This window comes from Acomys russatus, chromosome 12, assembly GCF_903995435.1.
Source record: "Acomys russatus chromosome 12, mAcoRus1.1, whole genome shotgun sequence".
NCBI lineage: Eukaryota > Metazoa > Chordata > Mammalia > Rodentia > Muridae > Acomys > Acomys russatus.
This window is the reverse complement of record NC_067148.1, coordinates 384853-397672: the sequence shown is the minus strand read 5'-3', so window position 1 is coordinate 397672 and position 12820 is coordinate 384853. Positions and strand designations below refer to the sequence as shown.

Sequence of the window (12820 nt, the reverse complement as noted above, 5' to 3'; positions counted from 1 at the left end):
CATCTAAGGGACTTTCTAGCCTTGCACCTCGAAGGCTTGCATTCTAGGTCTTGAGCCTCAGGGATTGCGTTCTGGGCAAATGCCAGCAGTGCCTCCTCTGTCTAGAGAACACATCTCTTTAATTGTATCAGTAGATAAATTAGAGCTGGCATTAGAGCTAGTTTAAGAAATGGAATCTGAGAAATTCTTGGTGTCATCTGATGATAAATCACTTAACTCTATTTTAACAGAGGCTCACTGTCTATGTTTCGAAACTGAGACAAGACATTTGTGAGGCAACTTAAGCTTTTTTTTTTCTTTGTTTGATTTTGTTTCTTACTTAAATATAAATCTGCAAGCTGGATTTCAATTAGGTCCTCGTCCATAGAAGAGCCAGAAGACTTATCAGAAACCTGAGCTTCTTGCAAGATGCCTTCTTGAGAGCAGGTCAGGCAATGTTAATTTTTCTTCTCTCAGTCCTTTTTTAATTATTACACAGAGTGTAAGGAGATTTTCTGGCATGGGCTCATCAGTGTGGCTCACAATCCATCTTTTTAATTCTTGACCTACATATTTCCAGTCGTCTTTGCTTAATGAACCTGATTCTGGGAGCAATGGGCTTGCCTTTATAATGAACATTATGAATTCCTTTAAAGCACCAGAATGAACCACAATACCCTTGGTTTTTAAAGTTTTCTTAAGAATCTGAATATATAGGCACAATACAGCATATTAGAGTAGATATATATAATGTGTGTAAAGAATAATCTTAAATTTGAATTTTATACCAGTGTATCTACAATTAAACTTATATTGCATCTATACACAAAATTCTATACCAGCAAATTAAAACTAACCTTGTGAGTAATAATTAAGACATTATGTTGAGGAGTGGATTCCAAATCCACTTTTTGTCCTATCATCCCTATGTATTTCTATATTCCCCTTTCTTTCTTTTCTACCCCTATCTCCAAACCTAAGAATAAAAGATAAAGGAAAAGAGAGACATCCCTGAGTCCAACTTTGTTTTCTCTCTAAATAAACAATACCAAATTTAATTCCAATACTATGAAAGTGCTATTGTAGGCTGTTTATGATAAATAAGTTATACAAGTTGTTAGTTGATCAAATCATGGTCATATCAATTATTAGTCTATTTTATTACAATAATATACATCCTAGGTATAGCAGATAGATATAATTCTTAGAAAGATGAGGTGAAATAGTTGGATAGGTCTTCAAAAACCTCAGAGACATACAGAATATAGCATTTAAAGATTTTTTTATTATTTTAAAGATTCATTGATAATGAGACAATGACAATACCCAGCCTACCTCAAAGAAGATGATGAGCATCAGCGAACCTCCTTACGGAGATGGCTTCAAAGTGACAAACAAGCCACTGGGGAAAATGTCCTGTTTCTACCACAGACAGAATTCTGCCTATAAATGGGCAAGCTTGGATGCAGACAGATTTGATGGCCCAACTCTACCAAGACAGGGTAAGCAAGTCTTCAATATCTCCTGCCTCACAAATATGTCTGTCAGATATATTAGGACAGAAGGCTGAAAATGGTGCTCCAACATTATAGAGAGTTTTGGGTGACTATTCAGGCAGCAAACTGTCTCTGTCATCTTCTCATTTGGGAATCTGTTAACCTGCACTCCCTGTATATTCAGGTGATTAAGTTTTATTCCTTCTCAAGTCTCTGATGGGATTGAAGACCAAGTACCTTAGTTTCAAAATTAAGCTTAGTTGTTAATGTTTTAAGATGTTTTTAGATCGAGATAGATGTTTTAAGTTGATAATGGCTGAGGAGATGTGATAGATATTGATTTCTATTCAGTATTTTACATGAATCAAGATAGGAAAGATGTTTTCTTCAAGGCTGCCAAATACAAATATCCAAAACAGTATGAATATAACATTTATATAATTCCTGATTGTTTCATGATTCTTCTTGCTGTAGACAGTTTATTGTATATTTGTTTAATAATATAAATATATGTATCACACTCTCCACTCAACTGTGGAGAATATTCTGACCATTGGCTAGATCTGGGAAGGGGTTTAAAGTTTACCTCCTGTATTGTCCTTGGCTGGTGCCTTAGTTTGAGTGGGACCCCTGGGCCCAAATCTGCCTATCATATTGTTCTACTTGTAGATTTCTAGGACCCTCTGGATCCTTTTATTTTGCTGTTCTCCCATGCGTCTCTCATTTAGAGTCCCAATAGGATGCCTTCCCCTCTGTCCCAGTTTCCTGGTAAGTGAATGATACCCTATGAGAATATATAGGGGGACGTAATCCCCCTCAAGAACAGTCATAGGGGAGGGGAATAATGGGAAAATGGGCGGGGGGGAGGAATGGGAGGATACAAGGGATGGGATAAACATTGAGATGTAACAAGAATAAATTAATAAAAAAAATAATAATGCAAAAAATAAATAAATAAATAAATAAATATATGTAAAAGTTTTTAAAAATAAAAAAAAGAATCTGAATATCCATACTTCATTCCTTAAATTCATTTTGACCCATGATTATCCACCACCAATATGACAGCCCTTTGTCAGATGAGTCTGCACCAGTCTATGAGCAGGCGCCTAGCTCAAAATGCCAAGACTTAATAATAAACAATGATTACCCAACCATAAGCCATATGAAGGTACACCAAAACTTGCTGTTCCCACAGACCAGCTGGAATAATGAATAAGAGAGGAAAGAAGTGGATCCCCAGTAGGGAGAATTGAACAGGTGGTGAACAGCTGGTTAAGAGAAACCAATCATTGGTTCAACGACTAGCTAGAAGAACTAGTTGTTGAGGAGAGGTTGAATAACAGAGAAAAAAGAAACACTTGGAGACTCACGCATATGCTGCACAAGGGTAAGGTCTTAAATCTCAGGAGAACTTTATTTTCTTTCTGTCTGTCTTGTTTTCTGTCTGTCTGACTCCTTGCTGTTCTTTTTTGGGCCAAACCCAGTATTTTATTAAAATGAAGTTCAATTTTGTCATTACATATAGCATCATGAGTTTTCTCATCTTTTACAGTAAATAGGGCATTCAAAAGTAAACAAAGTAAGAGAACACTAACAAAAAAATGAAATGTTCTGTATAACCTACAATAAAGCATACAGCAAAAATCAATCAATTTCCAAGCAATGGTCAGCGTAACCAGATTATTATTTCTTAAACAATACTCAGGAAAGTTTAATCATAAATTTCCCCCAGGCTAAAGCCATATGTGTAACCTAGCTTGAGCTAAATGTTCTCTAATAAAGAAAAAATTTGACTTACTCCCAGTCCCAAACCAACAGGTGTGCTATCCAAATCTAGGCTAACTACCAAAGGGCCCTTTATTGTAAAATACCTATAAAGCATGATGTTCCAAGCCCACCATCTATTGCTCTCAAAGTAGATTTTAAAGAACTTTTCTACAGGAAACAGTATCTAGCCAGGTACTGTTATGTCTAGGTCTTAACTTTCTTTCATGCAGTTTCTGCTTGGGTGCTCACAGTTAGAGCAAAAAACTCTATCATTGTCTCAAGTCTTTGGCCAAATGCCCTCTTTCAACATTCTCTGTGGGGAAAAGTTTTCCCTGTATGATTTTCATTAGGGCTCATAAATAAAAACAAAAGACAGTTTTAGGAGAAAAGGGCAAATTTCTAAACAAAATTGCACCTGGACTATACATAAAATATTTAAGAGCAGTGATGATCAGCCAGAGATCTTTGGAAGTTTGTCACGCAAAGTCTCAACAGCTGTTCTGGATGTCTAGATATCATGTTTGACAGTCTGGAGTCTCTGGAACTTTGTCAAGCAAAGCCTCTGCAACTTATCCTCATGTCTGTGGCAGGAAAGGACAAGGCACAGTGGGGTAGGCCATAGTACAAATGAACATTGGGACATTCTTACAAACATGAAAGCAGGGCAGTTTCTTCATCATATATTTTCTTCCTCTCAGCCAGCTCACTCTAAAGATGCTTCATTATTAACTCTTCTAACAGCTGTGTAACTACTGTCGGCTAGATACTGTTTTAAGCTTTCCATGCAGAGGGGACTGTATGACACATTATCTAAACAATGCTCAAGACAATTCTTACTGGATCAAAAAATAAAATAAAAAATAAAAATAAAAACCAACCTCATACAGAAAGAACACTCAAAGTCTGAGACATCTATTAATCATCCTTGGATGTCTCCATAAGTAAATGAGAACATATAGTCTTCACTGGGAGATTCACCTTTCTTCTTCAGCTTATTCCTCATGTCTTCATTAATAATCACATCCTCATGTTCTAAGAGAGACAACTTTCTTTTCAGCAGAATATCATTTCCCTGGGTGGACAGTAAAGGTTTGGAGGACATGTGCTTTAAACCACGTACTCTGGCAGACATGGGCACTGTATTGATGGCTTGCAGTGGCCGAGCACTGCTTAAGATTCCTTTGACAGACTCTGAGGCATCTTCCGGTTGTTCTTTAGCTGGGTTCAGGCTAAGCTCACCAGGAGACTGAGGCTCTTCCATTACTGAAGAAAAATCAAAGAGTTGTTGTTATTGTTGTTGTTGTTGTTGTTGTTTATCTGCTTTGTTTAATACAAGGTAACGAACTTCATGGAAACTCCTTTAGGCCTTCTTTTAAGTATTCTGTTGACAATAAGTCACACAAAACCTTTTGTACTTATAGCTTTGCAGGCTTGAAGTCTTCATCAAGGGTTAAGCAGTGAATGAAGAGTGTAAGATGTTGCCTAGGAAGCCGGCATCCTGGAGGACTTTCCAGGTAAACCTCCGGCCAGTTGGGAAGCTGAAAGAGAAGTGCATTTAGATCTTTTTTGTTTGTTGGTTGGTTGGTTTTTTTTTTTTTAATTAATTTATTCAGCTTACTTCTCAATTATTATCCCATCACTTGTATCCTCCTTTTCCTCCCTCTCACTTTCACCTTTTTCCCTTCCCCTAGGTCTGTGACTGAGGGGGACCTCTTCCCCCATAATATGGTCACAGCCTATCAAGTCTCATCCTGATAGCCTGCTTCCCCTTCCTCTGAGTGCCACCGGGCCTCCCAACCAAGGGGAAGTGGTCAAATATGGGGCACCAGAGCTCATGTCAAAATCAGTCCCCACTCTCCACTCAACTGTGGAGAATGTCCTGTTCATTAGCTAGATGTGAGTAGGGGTTCTAGGTTTACTACACGTATTGTCTTTGATTCAGTAGTCTGAGCAGATCCCTGGGGCCAGATCTGCTCATCATGATGTTTTTCTTGTAGGTTTCTAGGATCCTGTGGATCCTTCTATTTCCCCATTCTCCCATACTTCTCTCACCTAGATTCCCAGTAGGATGTCCTCCCATCGATCCCAATCTCCTGGTATGTGAAGACTATCATGGGACATGCCTCTTGGGCTAGTATCCAATTATAAGTGAATATATACCATGTGAGCCTTTCTGCTTCTGGATTAAGTCACCCAGTATGATCATTTCTAGTTCCATTCATTTGTCCACAAATAGTGGGATTCCTTGGCTATATATATATATATATATATATATATATATAATATATATATATATATATATATATATTATCCCATCGTGTAAATGTACCACAATTTCTTTACCCATTCTTCAACTGAAGGACACTAAGGCTGTTTCCAGATTCTAGCTATTAGGAATAATGCTGCTATGAACATGGTTGAGCCTATGTTCCTGTTGTGTGGTGGAGCATTTTTTGGATATATTCCAAGGAGTTCAATAGCTGGGTCTTGAGGAAGCCTTATGCCCAGTGTTCTAAGAAAGCACCAGATAGATTTCCAAAGTGGTTGTACCAGTTTGCATTCCCACCAGCAATGAAGGAGTGTTCCTCTTTCTCTACACCCTCGTCAGTATGTAGTGTCACTTGAATTTTTTATCTTAGCCATTCTGATGAGTGTAATATGGAATCTCAGAGTTATTTTGATTTGCATTTCTCTGATGACTAAAGATGTTGAGCATTTCTTTAAGTGTTTCTCAGCCATTTGATATTCTTCTGTTGATAATTCTCTGTTTAGTTCTGAGCCCCATTTCTTAATTGGGTTATTGGGCTTTGTGGTGTTTAGTTTCTTAAGTTCTTTATATATTTTGGATATTAGACTTCTGTCAGATATTGGGTTGGTGAAGATCTCTTCCCAGTCTGCAGGCTGTCGCTTTGTTCTGTTGACAGTGTCTCACAAACCGAATACAAGAACACATCAAAGATATCATTCAGCATGACCATGTAGGCTTCATTCCAGGCATGCTGGGATGGTTTATTATACAGAAATCCATCAATGTAATCCACCATATAAACAAACTGAAAGAAAAAAAACACATGATCATCTCCTTAGATGCAGAAAAAGCATTTGATAAAGCATTCATGTTTAACGTTTTAGAGAGATCAAGGATACAAGGCACATACCTAAACATAGTAAAGGCTATATATAGCAAGCCAATAGCCAAAATTAAAGTAAATGGAGAGATACTCAAGGAAATTTCTCTAACATCGGGGACCAGGCAAGGCTGCCCACTCTCTCCATATCTCTTCGATATAGTTGAATTTCTGGCTAGAGCAATAAAACAACAAAAAGAGATTAAGGGGATACAAATGGGAATGGAGGAAGTCAAATTATCACTATTTTCAGATGATATGATAGTGTACATAAGTGACCTCCAAAATTCCACCAGAGAACTTCTACAGCTGATAAACACCTTCAGCAAAATAGCTGGATACAAAATTAACTCAATAAAGTCAGTACCTTCCTATATACAAAAGACAATTATTTAGAGGAAGAAATTAGGGAAACTACACCCTCCATGATAGCCACAAGTAATATAAAATATCTAGGAGTAACTCTAAGCAAGCAAGTAAAGGACTTGTTTGGAAAAAATCTCTGAAGAAAGAGATTGAAGATGACATCAGAAGATGGAAAGATCTCCTTTGTCTGTGGATTAGGAGAATTAACATAGTAAAAATCACCGTCTTATCAAAAGCAATTTACAGATTCAAAGCAATCCCTATCAAAATATCTACACAAGGTTTTAAAGACACTGAAAGATCCATTCTCAACTTTATATGGAAAAAAAACAGAATAGCTAAAACAGTCCTGTAAAATAATAGATCCCCTGGAGGAAACTCCATACCTGATCTCAAGCTGTACTATAGAACAACAGTAATTAAAACGGCATGGTACTAGCATAGCGATGGGGTGGTTGATCAATGGAATCGAATCGGAGACCCAGAAATGAACACACACACACACATATGGGCACTTGATTTTTGACAAAGAAGCCAAATCTATTCAATGGAAAAAGGATAGCATCTTCAACAAATGGTGCTGATCTAACTGCATGTCTAGATGTAGAAAATGCTTGATACCCTATGAGCATATACAGGGGGAGGTAATCCCCCTCAGGAACAGTCATAGGAGAGGGGAATAAGGGGAAAATGGGAGGGATGGAAGAATGGGAGGATACAAGGGATGGGATAACCATTGAGATGTAACAAGAATAAATTAATAAAAAAATTGTTTTAATTAAAAAAAATTCAAGTGACACCACAAACTGATGAGGATGTAGAGAAAGAGGAACACTCCTTCATTGCTGGTGGGAATGCAAACTGGTACAACCACTTTGGAAATCTATCTGGAGCCCTCTTAGAACACTGGGCATAAGGCTTCCTCAAGACCCAGCTATTGAACTCCTTGGGATATATCCAAAAAATGCTCCGCCATACAACAGGAACATAGGCTCAACCATGTTCATTGCAGCGTTATTCCTAATAGCCAGAATCTGGAAACAGCCTAAGTGTCCTTCAATTGAAGAATGATAAAGAAATTGTGGTACATTTACACTACGGAATACTACTCAGCTATAAAAAAAAAAAAAACAAGGAAATCCAGAAATTTGTGGACAAATGGAGTAAATTAGAAACGATCATACTGAATTAGTTAACCCAGAAACAGAAAGACTCACTTGGTATATACTCACTTATAATTGGACACTAGCCCAAAAGGCAGCATGTCCCATGAATGTCTTCACTTAGCAGGAGATTGGGACAGATGTTAGGACATGCTACTGGGACTCTAGGCATATAGATCTTAAATGGCTGCTTTAAACTCCTGCAAGCCAAATTAGTATTCCTCTCTGTAGACTTTGAGAGCCAGGTCAGTAGGCTCTGCTCCCAGGGCGTTGCAGTGGAGGCCAGGGCCTACTGGAAGCCCTCTTGTTGTGACAAGCCCCCAAAGCGGTCGACTGCCCCCTTGCGCTGAGCCAGGAACCACTTCTCTGACAGTTGTTTGAGCACCATGCTTGTTAGCCTTGGGTTGGCCTTGGGGGCCCCTAGGTGGCCATGGCAGCGAGCGGTAGGCGCTCAGGGCACTGGAGGCAGTGGGCTCATAATTCTCTGCTCAGCAGCAGGTGCTCAGTAGCGGTGGCTGAACTGCACCTTCACCTGAGCAGCCCAGCCGCTTCTGCCACGCTCCAGTGCAGTGCTTGACAGAACAGATCCACCAGCAAACCGGGCCTGCCGCTCAGATCAGCATCTCCAGGAAGGCCTCCAACATTCCCTTTAGGTGGCCGCCCAGAGCTAGCAGCTCTTCCTGCAGCAGCAGCTCCCAGAGCCCTGGTTCCGTGGTCTGCCAGGCACCCTCACCACAGCGAAGAAGAAATGGCCTGCGCCAGGCTGCTCCACCCCACCGCCAGACATGGTCTGGCAACCTCCAGGGCCATGATTTGTATTTTAGAAGAAGACTATTTTACAACTCTGCTGTTGTAACATCATTTATTTAAATATCCACTAACTAGTGAATATTTAGGTTGTTCTCAATAATTTGCTATTGCTAAGCACATTTTATTAAGGAAACGTGTGTATAATCTTTCTTCCTACAATTCTGTGCCTCCATTCCACTCCCCTTCACCCCTCTCCTCCCTTTTTTTGATTTTTCTGTTCTGGTACTTGTACCAAGAGCTTCTCACATGCTCAGCAAATACTCCAACACTGAGCCACACCCTTACTGTTGTTTTTTTCTTGTATTTGTGGTAAGATCTGACTCTCAAGCCAGTCTCAAATTCATTATTCTCCTGCCTCAGCTTCCTGTGTTGCTAGGATAAGCATGTATGACTATATCCAATAAAATGTATTTCTCAGAATGGTTTGTCAGATCTGTGCAATTTGAATTTAGTGTGTGTGTGTATGTGTGTGTGTGTGTGTGTGTGTGTGTGTGTGTGTGTGTGTGTGTAGCTACTGTCTGGTTGCCCTCTCTAGAAACAACTACAAAGTTTAAAATGAGAACTTGGTGTATTTTCCAGTTTCCTCTCTCTCTCTCTCTCTCTCTCTCTCTCTCTCTCTCTCTCTCTCTCTCTCTCTCTCTCTCTTTCTCTCTCTCTCTCTCTCACTCTCTCTTTCTCTCTCTCTCTCTCAGGTTGCACTTGTCTCTTTCATAAGGTCATGCTGATACTGGATGGAAATTTCCAGTAACAAAGCTCTAGATAAGATCCTTTGATGAAGGTGGCACATGTTTTCTTTTAACACTATCTTCAGCCTCAAATAATTTCTCTATCATGGAAACTGGTTCAATAATACATTCTGTCCCAAAAGAGTCCCTGATGTTAAGACAGAGGAGGAACAACTTGAGAAGCATCACAGTAAGACTGAGGGGGGGGGGGGCAGAAATCTGTTTCTCTGGGCACAAAACTGTTTTCTTTCTTTACCTTCTTCATGACAGTTCCTGTTTTAGATATCATAAAATCACTCTAACTTAGGCTTTAGCCAGTTGTCTGCCCGGAGATGCTGTGTCATTCTACATTCCTAATGTTTACCAAATCACTTGGGCGGGAGAATGATGAGGGTGCAGGCCAAGTGATGCAAGCTCTCTGTCCATACTTAGTCACAGGAACGCCAAGCTGATAGCCTGGTACAAAGTCAAAATTATCAGTTACTGCTTTCCCACTAGGACTAAACATAATAATTACTGGCCCATTCTGTGGAGTAGAAGCCTCCTCTAGGTAGCTACCTGTGCATTTGTACTGGGTAGGGTCCTGTCAAATACAAGCTGCAGTATAATGTTAAGAAAGTGACTGGCTTGCTTAATTTTCTCCTATTTGCATTAAAGCACCGCCATCTAGTGGCCTCTCAGGTCTCTCAGAGTTTCGTTTTGTGGGTTTTTTTATTCATTTTAATTTATTCAGATTATGTCCTGAATGTTATCCCCTCCTTTATAACTTCCCTTTCGCACCCCTCCCTCCTCTGCCTTATTCTTCTCTCTTAGACCTCTGATGGAAGGGAACACCCTCCCCCAACATATGGCCACAGCATATCAGGTCTCATCCAGATAGCCTGCTTCTCCTTCCACCGTGTGCCCATCAAGCCTTCCCACCAAGGGGAAGTGATCAAAGCAGGGACACCAGAGTGTATGACAGTGGCAGTCCCCACTCTCCCCACAATTGTGGAGAATGAGCTGCCATTGGCTAGATCTGAACAGGGTGTCGAGGTTTGCTGCATGAATTGCCCTTGGTTGGTACAACAGTTTGGGAACCCCCCTACACACACACACACACACACACACACACACACACACACACACACACCTGGGTTCAGATCCACCAGCCTTGATGGTCTCCTTGTGGGAATCCTGAACCCTCTGGGTCCTTCCATCGCTCCGTTCTTCCATACCACTCTTACTGCTGTACCCAGAGTACAGCAGGAGTGCCAGCATCTGTCGTAATCCCTGCCTAGAGTCTCAGCCCTGCACGGGCTTGACAAAAGAGATGCAAGGGTTCAAGGCTCACAACCTCTTGTAAGATTCCACTCTCTAGAAAATGCAACAAAAGTGAGCAGTAGGTATATTTGGGGGTGGAAGTGTTGGTTTTCCGTTTTCCAATACCAGTACCCTTAACTGAGCAAACAAGACAAGCAATGGTGTTGGTCCCAGAAAATTCTAGAAGTTATCAAGCTTTCTAGCCTAAACTTCACCAGAAAAAAGTGGAAGTTTCTGGTCACAAAGAGACTTTTTTCGAATATTAAGACAGTTTTTCATAGACTATGCTGATCTCCAGTTCACCGTCTTGGATAAGATGCCTCCCCTCTGCCTAGTCCTTGCAAGGATTACAGGCATTTGCCACTAGCTCCACCCAGCTTTCCAAAGAAACTTTATAAGGTTTGTGGATGCTGCTCTTTCTCTTGTTATGTGGTTTACATGTGGGATTGTTTGTTCACATTAGGAAGTAAATCTGAGATAAATGCTGTGACATGACATAATCCCAATTACTAGGGAGGCTAAAGCCAGAAAATTTAATGTTCAATACGAGTCTGAGTTAGTGAATTTGAGCCTAACATAGGCTAGAAGACCTTCTCTTATAAGAAAAAAAAGGTAAAACTAAGAACGATTTTGAAGTTTTTTGTTTGTTAGTTGGTTTTGTTTTATTTTCCCCATTTATTTTATGTATGTGTGTTAGAGAGACTCCTGTGTTCATGAATACACTTCCCCAGAGAGCCCAGAAGAGGGCACTGAAAACAGCAGAGCTGAGCTCATAGGCATCATGTGCCTGTGACCTGAACTCCCTTAATCATCTACCATGTCTCCAGCACCAAGCATAGAACCTTTGAAAATATTTGTGCTCACATTAAAGGAATGAATGCTAACAAATGCCAGATAAGATCTATGACCACACAGACAGGATTTGTCTTTGATTCTGTGACAGAATGTTATAATCTATCTTTCTTCCTCAGCCTCCTAATTGAGCGGGTTACTATCATGTATATCCATACCTAACTTGGTCATTGTGTTTTCATTAAAAAAAATAAAGAAATTAAGGAAACACTGCAATTCTGTTGTTTTGTGCTTAAGACACAATCCTTGATATGCATGGAAATTGACAACATGATCTAGTTTGCTTTCCTTGCTATCTGTGGTAAAACACTGACCAAAGCAACTGAGGAGATAAAAAAGTTCATTTGGCTTCCATTTTATAGTCTATCATTTGAGAAAACCTAGACAGGGACTGAAGGAGACCATGGATGAATACTACTTACTCACTTTCTCAGCCTGTTTTTTTATATCTTATTAATTTATTCATATTACATCTCAATTGTTATCCCATCCCTTTTATCCTTCCATTCCTCCCTCCCTACCGCTTTCCCCCTACTCCCCTCCCCTATGACTGTGACTGAAGTGGACCTCCTCCCCCTGTATATGCTCATAGGGTATCAAGTCTCTTCTTGGTAGCCTGCTATCCTTCCTCTGAGTGCCGCCAGGCTTCCCCTTCCAAGGGACATGGTCAAATGTGAGGCACCAGAGTTCATGTGAAAGTCAGTTTCCACTCTCCCCTCAACTGTGGAGAATGTCCTGTCCATTGTCAGCCTGCTTTCTTATACTTCCTAGGCCTATACGCTGAAGGACAGCACTACCCACATTGGGGGTGGCCTAGACACACTGATCACTAATTTAAAAAATGCCCCACAGACATGTTCATAATCCCTCTTCCCTATTGACTCTAATTTGTGTCAAGGTGACAAAAACTAACCAGCAAAATGATTTGCATATGCCTTATCAAATTAACCCTTGAAAACTTGCACAAATTACCTGAGAATTAAGTAAAAGCTTACTACTTGCCTAAAAAAAAAAAAAAAAAAAAAAAAAAAAAAAAAAAAAAAATCAATGTTTCATTGAAGAATCTTTAGAAATGCTTTTCCTTAGGCTGTTCCTATTTATTTTAGAGACAGAAGCATTTCTTGAATTTTGAAAAATATTAGATAAATGATTATGTTTTCTTTTTCATAACATTTACTTATGTGCAGCCAGCAAAGATCAGAAGAAAACATGCAGGAGATGACTGTCTT

The 12820-nt window shown here is 39.8% G+C and overlaps 1 pseudogene; it reads right to left on the bottom strand.

Annotated features, from left to right (window-relative positions):
* Nucleotides 1–3820: 3820 nt before the first annotated feature.
* Nucleotides 3821–10697, bottom strand: LOC127196659 (LON peptidase N-terminal domain and RING finger protein 1-like; annotated as a pseudogene).
* Nucleotides 10698–12820: the final 2123 nt, after the last annotated feature.